Below are 13,506 nucleotides of genomic sequence, written 5' to 3'. Positions count from 1 at the left end.
CCCACAAATCAGTAACTCCACTCTCTGCACCACTCCAAAGAAACCCTGCTTATTTTCCCTGCATATTTCTGTTCCAGTCTTACCCAGAACATCAGAAAGTAGACAGTGCTATTTCACTGATTTTAAACAGAGATTATAATTGCTTTTTCATCTAAAAGGAATGAAAGTTGGCTAACAAAATCCTCCTATTCAGTGACCTTGGTGATTGCCCACAAATTGACATCATGCCTCTGGCAACTGTACAGTACCTTCACATAATAAAAACAGGATTGTCCATGTACTTAGCACAGTATAAGCTGCCTCTTAACTTTCGCTGATGTTCTGTTTGCACCACTCTCTTTCTTCCAACATTTGTATTTTCCATTTGGATTCTTTAATTGTTAAAGACCAATACTCCTGTAAGAGAGAATTTAAATAATTGCAGTCTGCTTTGCTCGATATTTGGCTACAGAAATGCACATCTACGAAAGTAGGACAGCACTGTCATTCAAGGGGGCAGGTTATTAAAAAACCACGGAGTCATCAGATCATAAGAAAACTTATTTGGAAGCAATCTCTGGATCTGTTTAGTTCAACCCCGCACTTCGGTCAAAAAATGCTTCGAGCCAAAATCTACTTTCACTTGTGATGATACTGAAAAATATTTGGGCTTCAGAATCTTTTTTTAAAGCTCAAAATAATCACAGAATGAGCAAAAAGACCTTAAAATCACATTTCTTTCCACCTTATCCTGAAGCAACACTGCTACTCAGTGGCAGTCTCCTAATTTCAGGCCTTGAGGGCTGGGCTAATATGTGACAGCTCTCACACTCATTTTAATTGTTTCTAGTTATTTTATTAGAGGTGTTGTGGGCAGCACACCTAGAAACATGCAGCTGTTTCTCTTCCTTCAATGTCTGCTAACCAAATGTGTGACTTGCAACCCATAAGGATCTATACACCTCATTCTCACATATTCATGAGCCCTTCCTCAGTGTTTATTAGCTCATCTTCTCCTATTTACTTAGGACTTCTTTTAGTTGTGACTTCCAACACAGATTTCTTATTAAACACCACATTCTCTCTACCTTACAGCAATTTCTTAAAGCTCCCCCATTACTCCTAAGGAAGTTTTGTCTTTAAAAAAGCAACATGGTTAACTTGAAATAGCTGGCCATTAGTGAGCAATGATATTTTGAAATAAAGAAAACAAATGTGTTTTGTAGCATTTATGTTGTCTTTTGTTTGTATTCTAGAAATGCACAGATGTTGGATTTACCAACATTTGAATGATTCATACTGAGATTAGCAGAATTTATAATAAAGTCTTCTCAGACTTTCTTTGGTTTTACCCATCTGTTGTCATTGTAAACTACCGGGCTGTAGCATGCAGAACTAGGTTGCTTGCTTTCATAAATTTTCAGATATTTCCGATAACAGGATGACAGAACAGCTTTACATATGGAAATAAATTAAAATATCAATACTGCAGTATTGAGTCTGATTTTTTGACTCAGTAAAAAATGCAATAAAAATGCAATAATAATATTCAGTGATAATGCTGTGTACAGCAACATAGCTTTAGTTCTTTCCTTAAATATTTTATAGCATATTAATTTGATTTGTAGATTGTCCACTCTCTACCCCCTTTCCCCTCTCCTACTTCCTCCCCCCCCCCCTTATTTCTGTCATATACAGTTAATTAGTATAAGATTTTGGTTACAATCCTGATTTTTCTTTTTCACAAGGTTACCACAACACCATAAATCTAGAATTATACCTTTTGTTGTTAATATTGTTATTTGGCTAAAAAAAGAAAGTGAGGGATAAACTCAACAGTGACTTTCTGGTCTGAAAAGGCCATAGCTTCCTCTTCCTCAAACTATGCAGTGGGAGCTCTCCCTCATGCCACACCATGCTGGACCTACAACAGGTCCGGTTAAGAGTTAAGACTACAGCATTCTTTCATCTGACTTTCAAACAGGAATTGTGTTGGTCCATCTGGGGCTTGTATCTGTTGTTGAAGTTAGCTAGTGGAATGTCCCAGTACTATAGAAAGCTGGATTTTTTTTATCTTGCTGATATTGCAGTGCTACCGGAAGAATAAACTTTTAATGGTAACATACTGAGAGAATTAAAAAATCTTCATGAATTCTCTGTTTCTAAATAGCTCACTATATCTCATGAATAATGAGAAAGGTTAAAATAGTATCACAGTCTGACAAAGATGAATGCAGAATGAGACAAAGAAATCCCAATATGTTTCACAAGTGTTCTACGGTATTTTTGGATAAGATTTTCAGAGTACCTTAATATGTTTGGATAAACACCAAAATTAACAAGAATGTAATATTAAAATCACACAGGCATTTTGAAAACTCCAGAGCAACCCCTGTTAGAAATCATAAATATATGGGCATTTGAGACAAACCATATTATTTGTCTTTCTCACTACAGTGAGACAGCAGGATGAGGGACTGCATTCTGTGCTACAAATTTTTAAGCATTGTATGTTTAGTGTATACCTGTAACAGTTCTTTACAGTTATGAACATTGTGGTGCAGGCAGTGCTTTTTGCTAAGTCATAATATGTAAATACTATTTGCACTAAAATCAGGTCAAAATAACCATTAGTAATATTGGCATCAGTAATGCTGACAACTGTAGTACACATCATGAAAGCACTGATAATAAGATAGTAACAGACTGCATTACTTCACAGATGGTGTACGGATATAAATAATAACTTGGGTTTACCCAGGAAAATCAATCAAAATTTGGCAAAATTTTGAAGCAACTACGCTGTTTTCAATACATGAATAATCTCCATAGAATATACTATTACCTATTTACAAAAAATTAAGGTATATTATCAAAGGGATGTGACATGCAAGCTTCTCCATTGCTTCACTGAGATTTCTCACAGTTCTATAAAGTTAGTTGTTCATTGTTTTATTTAGGGGGCAGAGGGTTGAGTAGTTCAGGTTCTTAAAGTATATTGAAAGAACATTGAATATGTCAGTTCTGGTAAAGAGAATTCTAAAAGGAGCATAGTTTTCCCTTAAGTGCAAGTAGGAAAACAGTGTTTGTACCATGTAGCTATGAACTGTTTGTGCTTTCTCCTCCTTTCCTCTTCCAGAAACCAAGAGCTTTGCCCTCCTGCACACCTGGCAGGAGCAGTTCCCAGCTTCTGCTCACTCCAACTTCAGTCTGCTCTGGACAAAGCCAAAATTATTGCAGAGACTGTTACTGATTTGGTAGTATAAATGCTTACATGACAGTATTCAAATGTTTGCCTTGGCACTGTTTAGTTTACTAATACAGACAAAGCCTCAGGAATAAATTCTGGAGTGTGTTTTCAATTCTGAAGTGTGTTACACTTGTCACATTTAATTAGAGTCCATGAACACAAGCTTCGGTTATACTTTTCCCTCTTTTGTTCTTTTTTTTTTTCCCCTGCTGTTTAGCACCACTTTTCTATATCCAGTTTTCATTGTACCTACTCTTCTCTGGGTTCATTTGCATTTTAGCTTTCAGTTTTCTTCATCCTTTCCTCAGGGAACTTTAACACAAGTTTCACATTTCATCTGAACCTTTAAACCCACAATATTCCAGTAAGGAGAAAATAGCCACCTGAGTTGTGTATTGCATGGCTCTCCCTGCTGGCTTGAGCTTCTCAAAATGTGAGCTAGAAATCACATGGAGCTGGTCTGAAAAAAAGGAATAGATTTATATAATGCTTTTTTGCTCTCATGTTTGTGCTCCTACATTGTATAGAAGCTTATTTCATTTGCTTTTTTAATGTGAATATTGTCTGGTGACCAGAAGAGTATTTTTCAATCGCTATTCTCATCTTGTACAAGCAGTTACGTGAGGAAAGGTGCTTTTACTAGTCAGATACAACAGTAAAGAACATTTTAATGTGACTACCAAAGACAAAGAGAAAAAACTAGCTGCGTGTTAATTTCAGAATGAACAAGGTTTGTATTTTAACACTAACAACTAAAATTTAAAGAAAGAAAAAGTCATAGCATGCTGTTTATGGATAGGTATTGGACATCTTTCTCTTCTTGTACTCAGAGAATATCTGGTATGAGTACAGTATCAGAATCCCTATGGATTGTGGTGAAAGAAATGAGAGTGAAATTCAATATATTTCACGTTTCAGTAATTAGCTATAAACTGTCATGATTGTTAGCCAGAAATAAAAGAGCTGATCTTAGGGAAATGTTGGAAATTTCCAAAGCATGAAGAATTCCTACCCTCTGAAAAATATAAGTTTGGTTTATCCTTATGTCTGTTATAGCCTCGCCAATTTCACTCACCCCCATGTCCCTTAGTACGCTTTTAACTTATTACTGAATTTCTAGGATGAAGGGGGTAAAAGTTTTTTAATAAAGTTTTGTGTATTCTGTGGTATCTCTTAGTGTTTTTGAATATCTAGTTCAGAATGCACAGAATACGCTTAGGTATAGCTTTACAAACATCATGCACAAGAGCTGATCTGTCTAATGCAAATATTCTGGTTTTGTGAACTTTTGGTATGCATGTTATAAAGGGGAGAATGAACTTTTAGACACAAAATGAAAAATCTAAATTAAAATATAGAATGTATTGTTATAGTTTACAAGAATGCATCATCGACCTCCTTCTCTCCTTTTCTCCTTTCCTTCCTCTCTCCCTCTCTTCTTGTTTGCTTGCTTCCTTCCTCCTTTCCACAATTTCTTAAGAAATATAGTAATAACTGTTATTATTATTCTAATTATAGCCATAATTAGAATAATTCTTATACAATATATGATAACTAGGTATAATATATATTATATAGAATGTATTATAATAATTATAATAAAATAATACCTTGTTCTCTTATATCATTGGGCTTTAACTTTCTCTAATTTGAAAACAGCTAAAACATTTCATGTAAACGCTAAGATCTCTCTATAGTGAATCTTTCTTGTGTTCATTACTGTTTTAACATGCATGGAGTATTTTGTGCAGTTCTGGTGTCCTCAACATAAAAAGGACATGGAACTGTTGGAACAAGTCCAGAGAAGGTCCACGAGGATGATCAGGGGACTGGAGCACCTCCTGTATGAAGACAGGCTGAGGAAGTTGGGGCTGTTCATCCTGGAGAAGAGAAGGCTGCGTGGAGACCTCATAGCAGCCTTCCAGTATCTAAAGGGGGCTTATAGGGATGTTGGAGAGGGACTCTTCATTAGGGACTGTAGTGATAGGACAAGGGGTAATGGGTTTAAACAGGGGAAGTTTAGATTGAATATAAGGAGGAAATTCTTTCCTGTAAGGGTGGTGAGGCACTGGAATAGGTTGCCCGGGGAGGTTGTGAACATGGTAGCATTCAAGACCAGGTTGGATGAAGCCTTGGGTGATATGGTTTAGTGTGAGGTGTCCCTGCCCATGGCAGGGGGGGTTGGAACTTGATGATCTTAAGGTCCTTTCCAACCCTAACTATTCTATGATTCTATGATTCTATCTGTACTGCTGGTCTAGAATCAGTTTTCTTCACAGTAGATTTTTGGTGGTACATTTTAGATTTGTGACTAAAAGAGTGTTGATAACACAGGGATATTTTTTTATTGTTGAACGGTACTTGCACAGCATCAAGGCCTTTTCTGTTTTCCATGCTGCCCTGCCAGTAAGTTTTCTAGGGGTGCACAAAGAGCTGGGAGAGGATACAGCCAAGGCACCTGACCCCAACTGACCTAAGGGATATCCCATAGCATAGGATGTCTTGCGTAGCAATAAAAGCAGATGAATAAGGAGGAAGAGGGGACATTTGGAGTTACACCATTGTTCTTCCCAGACAACCATTATGTGTGATGGAGCGCTGCTTTCCTGGAGAAGGCTGAACACCTGCCTGCCCATAGAAAGTAGTGAATTAATTCCTTTGTTTGCTTTGCATGTGTGCACAGCTTCTGCTTTGCCTATTAAACTGTCTTTATCTCAACCCACAAGTTTTCTCACTTTTACTTTTTCTGATTCTCTTGCCCATGCAACTGTGGGGGACTAAGTGAGTGGCTGTGTGAGGCCGAGCTGCCTACTGGCGTTACACCACAACAATACCTCAAAAGTAGTCCGTGAAGCCCCAGACATTCATTTCATAGACCAGAGACCAAAAAGCCATTCTTTTAGAATCAACACTTTATAAAATGTGCCTATTTCTGTGTTCAAGTTATGTTGCCAAGTGTCTGAGACAACTTGGTGTACTTTGGTAGTTTAAGTGACCCCATTCGATAGGGATCCATTAGAATAAAAAAGTGTTGCAAAACACTCCTAATCTATTAAAAATTACATGGATTTGAGCATTTTGAGGGCTAACATATCAGTTTCAGAGAGATGGCTATTTGTTCCATTCCTGCAGGTAAGAAGAGACTGTAACATCAAATTGCTCCTTTGAATAGGGCCACTACCAAAAATAGCAAAAATAAACACAAAAAAAAAATAAATGCAAGAGACAGTATTCTTTACAGAAACACAAAGTAGTACACAGGTGTAGTTTAAAACAAAATATATTTAGAAATCTGAATTTCACACAAAGAATTATATCACAACTTCTCTGTCAAATCACAGTATCACACAGTATCACAGTATGTTAGAGATTGGAAGGGACCTCGAAAGATCATCTAGTCCAATCCCCCTGCCGGAGCAGGAACACCTAGATAATGTTACAAATGTCAGGTCTCCAGTTGTAGCTTATTCACAGAAACTAATAAGTATTAATTTATGTTGCTATATAAATGTATCCCACAATGGCACCCTTTTTTTCTCTCTGGGCCATTTTTCCTGCTCTGCTCTGGTTAAAGTATCAGGTTTTAATACATCCTCTCACATGCCTTTAGGAGTTGTTAGAATTGATTATATATATCAGGACAGGCCTGGCAGGCGGGGAGGGGGAGTTGCTCTTTATGTTAGGGACAGGCTGGAGAATATGCAACTCTGTCTGGGGACAGGTGAGCAGTTAACAGAGAGTTTGTGGGTCAGGGTTAAAGAGAATATAGCTATGGGAGTGTCCTGGGTTCAGCAGTAGCAGTCATGTTTCCCCTTCTTGGTAGCTGGTGCAGTGCAGTGTTTTGACTTTCGGGATGGGAACAGAGCTGATAGTGATGTTTTGGTTTGGCCAAGGACTTTGTGAGCCTCATGCTCTGCCAGGGAGGAGGGGAAGCCAGGAGGAAGCAGAGACAGGACACCTGACCCAAACTGACCAAAGAGGTATTCCATACCACAGCACGTCATGCCCAGGATGTAACTGCGAGTTACCCGGAAGGGCTGGGCGACTGCGGGGTTGGAGGAGGTGTCGGTCGGAGCTTGGTTGGGCTTGGGGGGTGAGTTATTGGTTGGCTGGTGGTGAGGTGTTGTATTCTCTTCCCTTGTTATTTCCTTTATCATTATTATCATTGGTGGTAGCAGTAGTGATTTGTGTTATACCTTAGTTACTAAACTGTTCTTATCTCAACCCGTGGGAGTTGCATTCTTTTTGATTCTCCTCTCCGTCCCTCCAAGAGTAGGGGGAGGAAAAGAAGGGGGGAAGTGAGTGAAAAAGTTACCTGACTGGGTTTAAACCACGACAGGGAGACATTACTGTGGGGATCTGTTACAGACCTCCTCATCAAGGAGAACCTGCGGATGAAGCGCTCTATAGACAGATAGGTAAAGCCTCACGCTCAAAGGCCCTTGTTCTCATGGGTGACTTCAACCACCCTGACATCTGCTGGAGGGATGGTACGGCCCAGCACAAGCAATCCAGGAGGGTCCTCAACTGTGTGTAAGACAACTTCCTTCTGCAAGTAATAGAGGAGCCGACAAGGAGAGGTGCCATGCCTGACCTTGCGCTCACCAACAGGGAAGGGTTCCTTGGAAATGTGACGCCCCACGGCAGCCTTGGATGCAGCGATCATGAGATGCTTGAATTTGAGATCCTCGGGACAGTGAGAAGAGCGTGCAGCAAGCTCACTGCTGTGGACTTGAAGAGAGCAGACTTTGGCCTCTTCAGGAACCTGCCTAGTAAGGTTCCATGGGATATAGCCCTAGAGGGCAGAGGGGCCCAAGACTGTGGGTTGATATTCAAGGATCACCTGCTACAAGCTCAGGAGTGTTGCATCCCAACTAGAAGGAAGTGCAGCAGGAGGGCCAGGAGACCTCCTTGGATGGATAAGGAGCTCCTGAGGAAAATTCAGTTGAAAAAAAAGGCTTATAATAAGTGGAAGCAAGGAAAGGTGGCATGGGAAGAGTACAGGGATGTTGTCCGAGAAGCTAGGGACTAGGTTAGGAAAGCTAAGGCTCAGTTAGAATTAAACTTAGCTAGAGGTATTAAAGATAACAGGAAGGGATTCTACAGGTACATAGCAAATAAAAAACAGACTAGGGAGAATGTAGGCCCCCTCAGGAAGCCCTCAGGAGAACTGGTTACACAGGATTTGGAGAAGGCTGAGGTTCTGAATGACTTCTTTGCCTCGGTCTTCACTGCCAAAGGCTCTGACCACGCCACCCGAGTCTTGGAAGGCAGATGCAGGGACTGTGAGAATGAAGACCTTGCGCCCACTGTAGGAGAGGATCTGGTTTGAGACCATCTTAAAAATCTGAACGTGCACAAGTCCATGGGTCCTGATGAGATCCATCCACAGGTCCTGAAGGGGCTGGAAAATGAAGTTGCGAAGCCTCTGGCCATCATGTTTGAAAAATCGTAGCAGTCAGGTGAAGTTCCCGACGACTGGAAAAAGGGAAATATAACCCCCATTTTCAAGAAGGGGAAAATGGATGACCTGGGGAATTACAGACCAGTCAGTCTCACCTCTGTGCCTGGCAAAATCTTGGAGCACATTCTCCTGGAAGGCATGCTAAGGCACATGAGAATCAACAAGGTGCTTGGTGACAGCCAGCATGGCTTCACTAAGGGGAAATCCTGCCTGACCAATTTGGTGGCCTTCTATGATGGGGCTACAGAACTGATGGACAGGGGTAGAGCAGTTGATGTCATCTACCTGGACTTGTGCAAAGCATTCGACACTGCCCCACACGACATCCTTGTCTCTAAATTGGAGAGACATCAATTGGATGGATGGACCACTCGGCGGATAAAGAACTGGCTGGATGGCCGCACACAAAGAGTTGTGGTCAATGGCTCAACGTCCAGCTGGAGACCAGTAACGGGTGGTGTCCCTCAGGGATCGGTGTTGGGACCTGTCTTGTTTAACATCTTCGTCACTGACATGGACAGCGGGACTAAGTGTGCCCTCAGCGAGTTTGCCAGTGACATCAAGCTGTGTGATTCGGTTGATACGCTGGAGGGAAAGAATGCCATCCAGTGGGACCTTGACACTCTTGTGAGGTGGGCTGATGCCAACCTCATGAAGTTTAACCATGCCAAGTGCAAGGTCCTACACTTGGGTCAGAGCAATTCCAGGCACAGCTACAGGTTGGGCAGAGAAGAGATTCAGAGCAGCCCTGCGGAGAAGGACTTGGGGGTGCTGGTCGATGAGAAAATGAACATGAGCCAGCAGTGTGCGCTTGCAGCCCAGAAAGCCAACCGTATCCTGGCCTGCATCAAAAGGAGCGTGACCAGCAGGTCGAAGGAGGTGATCCTGCCCCTCTACTCTGCTCTTGTGAAACCTCACCTGGAGTATTGTGTGCAGTTCTGGTGTCCTCAACATGAAAAGGACATGGAACTGTTGGAACAAGTCCAGAGGAGGGCCACGAGGATGATCAGGGGACTGGAGCACCTCCCGTATGAAGACAGGCTGAGGAAGTTGGGGCTGTTCAGCCTGGAGAAGAGAAGGCTGCGTGGAGACCTCATAGCAGCCTTCCAGTACCTGAAGGGGGGCTATAGGGATGCTGGGAAGGGACTCTTCATTGGGGACTGTAGTGACAGGACAAGGGATAACAGGTTAAAACTTATACGGGGGAAGATTAGATTGGATATAAGACAGAAGTTCTTTCCTGTTAGGGTGGTGAGGCACTGGAATAGGTTGCCCAGGGAGGTTGTGAATGCTCCATCCCTTGCAGTGTTCAAGACCAGGTTGGACGAGGCCTTGAGTGATATGGTTTAGCGTAAGATGCCCCTGCCCACAGCAGGGGGGTGGAAGTAGATGATCTTAAGGTCCTTTCCAACTCTAACGATTCTATGATTCTATGATTCTATGATATTACTGACTTTGATCAGGTCTAACAAATATTTTCCCATCAACATCCATCTAAATATTTTATCAACATCCATTTATCAATATCAACTTCTATCTGAATATATATTATTTATATGTCAGGTTTTACACCTAGATATATGAATGCCTTTTCTTATTGTCGTGGTTTAAGCCTGACCAGTAACTCAGAACCACGCAGCCATTTGCTCACTGCCCCCCTTCTTGCTCCCGGGGGGATGGGGAGGAGAATCAAAAGAATGCAACTCCTATAGGCTGAGATAAGAACAGTCCAGTAACTAAGGTATAACACAAATCACCACTGCCACCACCAATAATAATAATGATAAGGGAAATAACAAGGAAGAGAACACAAATGCTCACCACCTGCCGACCAATACCCAGACAGACCCAAGCAGTGATCTAGCACTTCCAGGTAACTGCCCCAGTTTATATACCGGGCATGACCTGCTGTGGAATACCTCTTTGGCTATTTTAGGTCAGGTGTCCTGTCTCTTCTTCCTCCTGGCCTTTGCTCCTCCCTGGCAGAGCATGAGACTCAGAAAGTCCTTGGTCAGAGTAAACATTATTTAGCAGCATCTAAAAACATGGGTGTTATCAGCGCTGTTCCCAGGCTGAAAGTCAAAGCTACAGCACTGCACCAGCTACTAAGGAGGAGAAAAAGACTGCTGCTGCTGAACCCAGGACAGTATCCACCCTTAATTCCATACCATTCACGTATCCCACATTTTTCAATATACCGTTGCTTTTGTCTCACATATACATATATATATGTACATATTAACACATACAAACAGAAAGATCATTCCTTAGTGCATGGTCCAATCCCTATAAAGCTGCTGAGTTCATCTGGTCCATGATGTTGGGCTTCATCTCTTGTAACAGTCAGAGCAGGAGAGACTGTGTGCAGTGCTGGTTTGTTGCCTGCTGATGACACCACGGATCTTGTCTGGTAACTGCTGAGCTCGTCTGGTTCCATCAAAGTTCATTCTTTGTTAGGATGATGGCTGGAGGGAAGTCAGGGCCAGTCGCTGGTGGCCTGAAGACATCTAGTTGATGGGCTATAAATGTGCTGCATACCAGGCAACAGCATACAATTTAATTCACTGGCTGTTTTCGCCTAAAATCAAATCCCCCTGTGGTACACATCAGAATTCCCCATCTTCCCGCATTACCCACCAAGTATATCCAGGTCCCTGAGCAAAAGCAATCCCACGAGTGGGTTTGCCTTTACCTGAAGCAGGAATAACCCAGACTGTCTTCCCCAGCAAATTCTTCATATGCACCACAGGAACTTTATCCCCTTCTACAGTATGTAAAAGTTCCGACTGGGCCGGGCCAGCCCTGTTGGCAGATCCTCTGGTGTTGACCAACCACGTGGCCTTTGGTAAGTGTGTATCCCAGTGCTTGAATGTTCCCCCACCCATTGCTCTCAGTGTAGTTTTTAACAGCCCATTGTACCGTTCGATTTTCCCAGAGGCTGGTGCGTGGTAGGGGATGTGATATACCCACTCAATGCCATGCCCTTTGACCCAAGTGTCTATAGGGTTATTCCGGAAATGAGTCCCATTGTCTGACTCAGTTCTCTCTGGGGTGCCGTGTCGCCACAAAATCTGTTTCTCAAGGCCCAGGATAGTGTTCCGGGCAGTGGCATGGGGCACAGCGTATGTTTCCAGCCACCCGGTGGTTGCTTCCACCATGGTAAGCACATGGCGCTTGCCTTGGTGAGTTGGTGGGAGTGTCACATAATCAATCTGCCAGGCCTCCCATACTTGTACTTCAGCCATCATCCTCCATACCAAAGAGGCTTTAACTCTTTGGCTTGCTTAATTGCAGCACGTTTCATGCTTGTGAATAACCTGGGCGATAGTGTCCATTGTTAAATCCACCCCTTGATCATGAGCGCATCTGGATGTTTCATCTCTGCCCTGATGGCCTGAAGTGTCATGGGCCCACCAGGCCAAAAATAATTCACCTTTATGTTACCAATCTAAGTCCATCTGAGCCACTTCAATCTTAGCCGCTTTATCCACTTGTTGGTTGTTCTGGTGTTCCTCAATGGCCCAATTCTTGGGCACATGAGCGTCTACATGGTGTACCTTCACCACCAGGTTCTGCACCCTGGCAGCAATATCTTTCCACAGTGCAGCAGCCCAGATAGGTTTACCTCTGCGTTGCCAGTCGCTCTGCTTTCATTGCTTCAACCACCCCCACAGGGCATTTGCCACTGTCCGTGAGTCAGTATTGAGATAAAGTACTGGCCACTTTTCTCATTCAGCAATGTCCAAGGCCAACTGGATGACTTTCACCTCGGCAAACTGACTCAATTCACCTTCTCCTTCAGCAGTTTCTGCAACTTGTCACTGAGGACTCCGTACAGCTGCCTTCCATCTCTGATGCTTTCCCACAACACGGCAGGACCCATCAGTAAACAAGGCATACTGCTTTTCCCTTTCTGATAGTTTATTATATGGTGGGGCCTCTTCAGCATGCATCACCTCCTCCTCTGGTGACATTCCAAAATCTTTGCCCTCTGGCCAGTCCATGGTGACTTCTAGAATTCCTGGATGACTGGGATTTGCTATTCGAGCTCATTGTGTAATTAGTGCAGCCCACTTACTCCATGTAGCATCAGTTGCATGATGTGTAAAGGAGACCCTGCCTTTGAACGCCAAGCCCAGCACGGGGAACCGGGGTGCCAGGAGGAGCTGTGCTTCAGTGCCAATCTCTTCTGAAGCAGCTTGAACCCCTTCATAGGCTGCCAGTATCTTTTTTGTACAAGGGAATTAAACGATTAAATCAGAGAAATAAGTAACTCAACTACTCTACCTAGACAGATGTAACCAGCTGATATTACTAAAACTCAAAGTATTAGAGAGAAATAGTACAGCTTCATGTCAAACAATGGTTGCACAAGCTGCCCGTTAACTGTCTATAGAAATCCATAAATATTTTTCAGTTTAACCTGCATAACCTTGACCTCAAGTCAGAAACAGTTAATTCCACTCCTCTGCCCTTATTATTAAAACAAACAAACCAGAATACAGAATATTTTACTCATTTTGCATACCCTGAAAATATTTTTTTTTCCAAGAATGTAGAAATCCTGATCTTAATGCTTCTTTTTTGTGTAACTAATCTTGCTCACTTCATGAAGGCTTCTCATGAGTGTATGCTCAAATTAGGAGTAATTTTAATACATTCTGAGGACCACAGCCTTGGCTGTAATAATAGAAATCCTTGTCCTTTAGCATTTAGATTAAGAACACAGGGGATTTCCATTCTTCTTGATGGCAGCATCAAAGGGCAAGGGTAAAGAAGTAAAATCATACAAGTGAAATTGCATCTGCCTTGC

Source organism: Pezoporus wallicus, unplaced genomic scaffold (genome assembly GCF_028554395.1).
Source record: "Pezoporus wallicus isolate ANWC-B61680 ecotype Strahan unplaced genomic scaffold, APGP_CSIRO_Pwel_v1 contig_6672, whole genome shotgun sequence".
NCBI lineage: Eukaryota > Metazoa > Chordata > Aves > Psittaciformes > Psittacidae > Pezoporus > Pezoporus wallicus.
The sequence above is the reverse complement of the archived record's forward strand: the minus strand, read 5'-3'. Positions refer to the sequence as shown.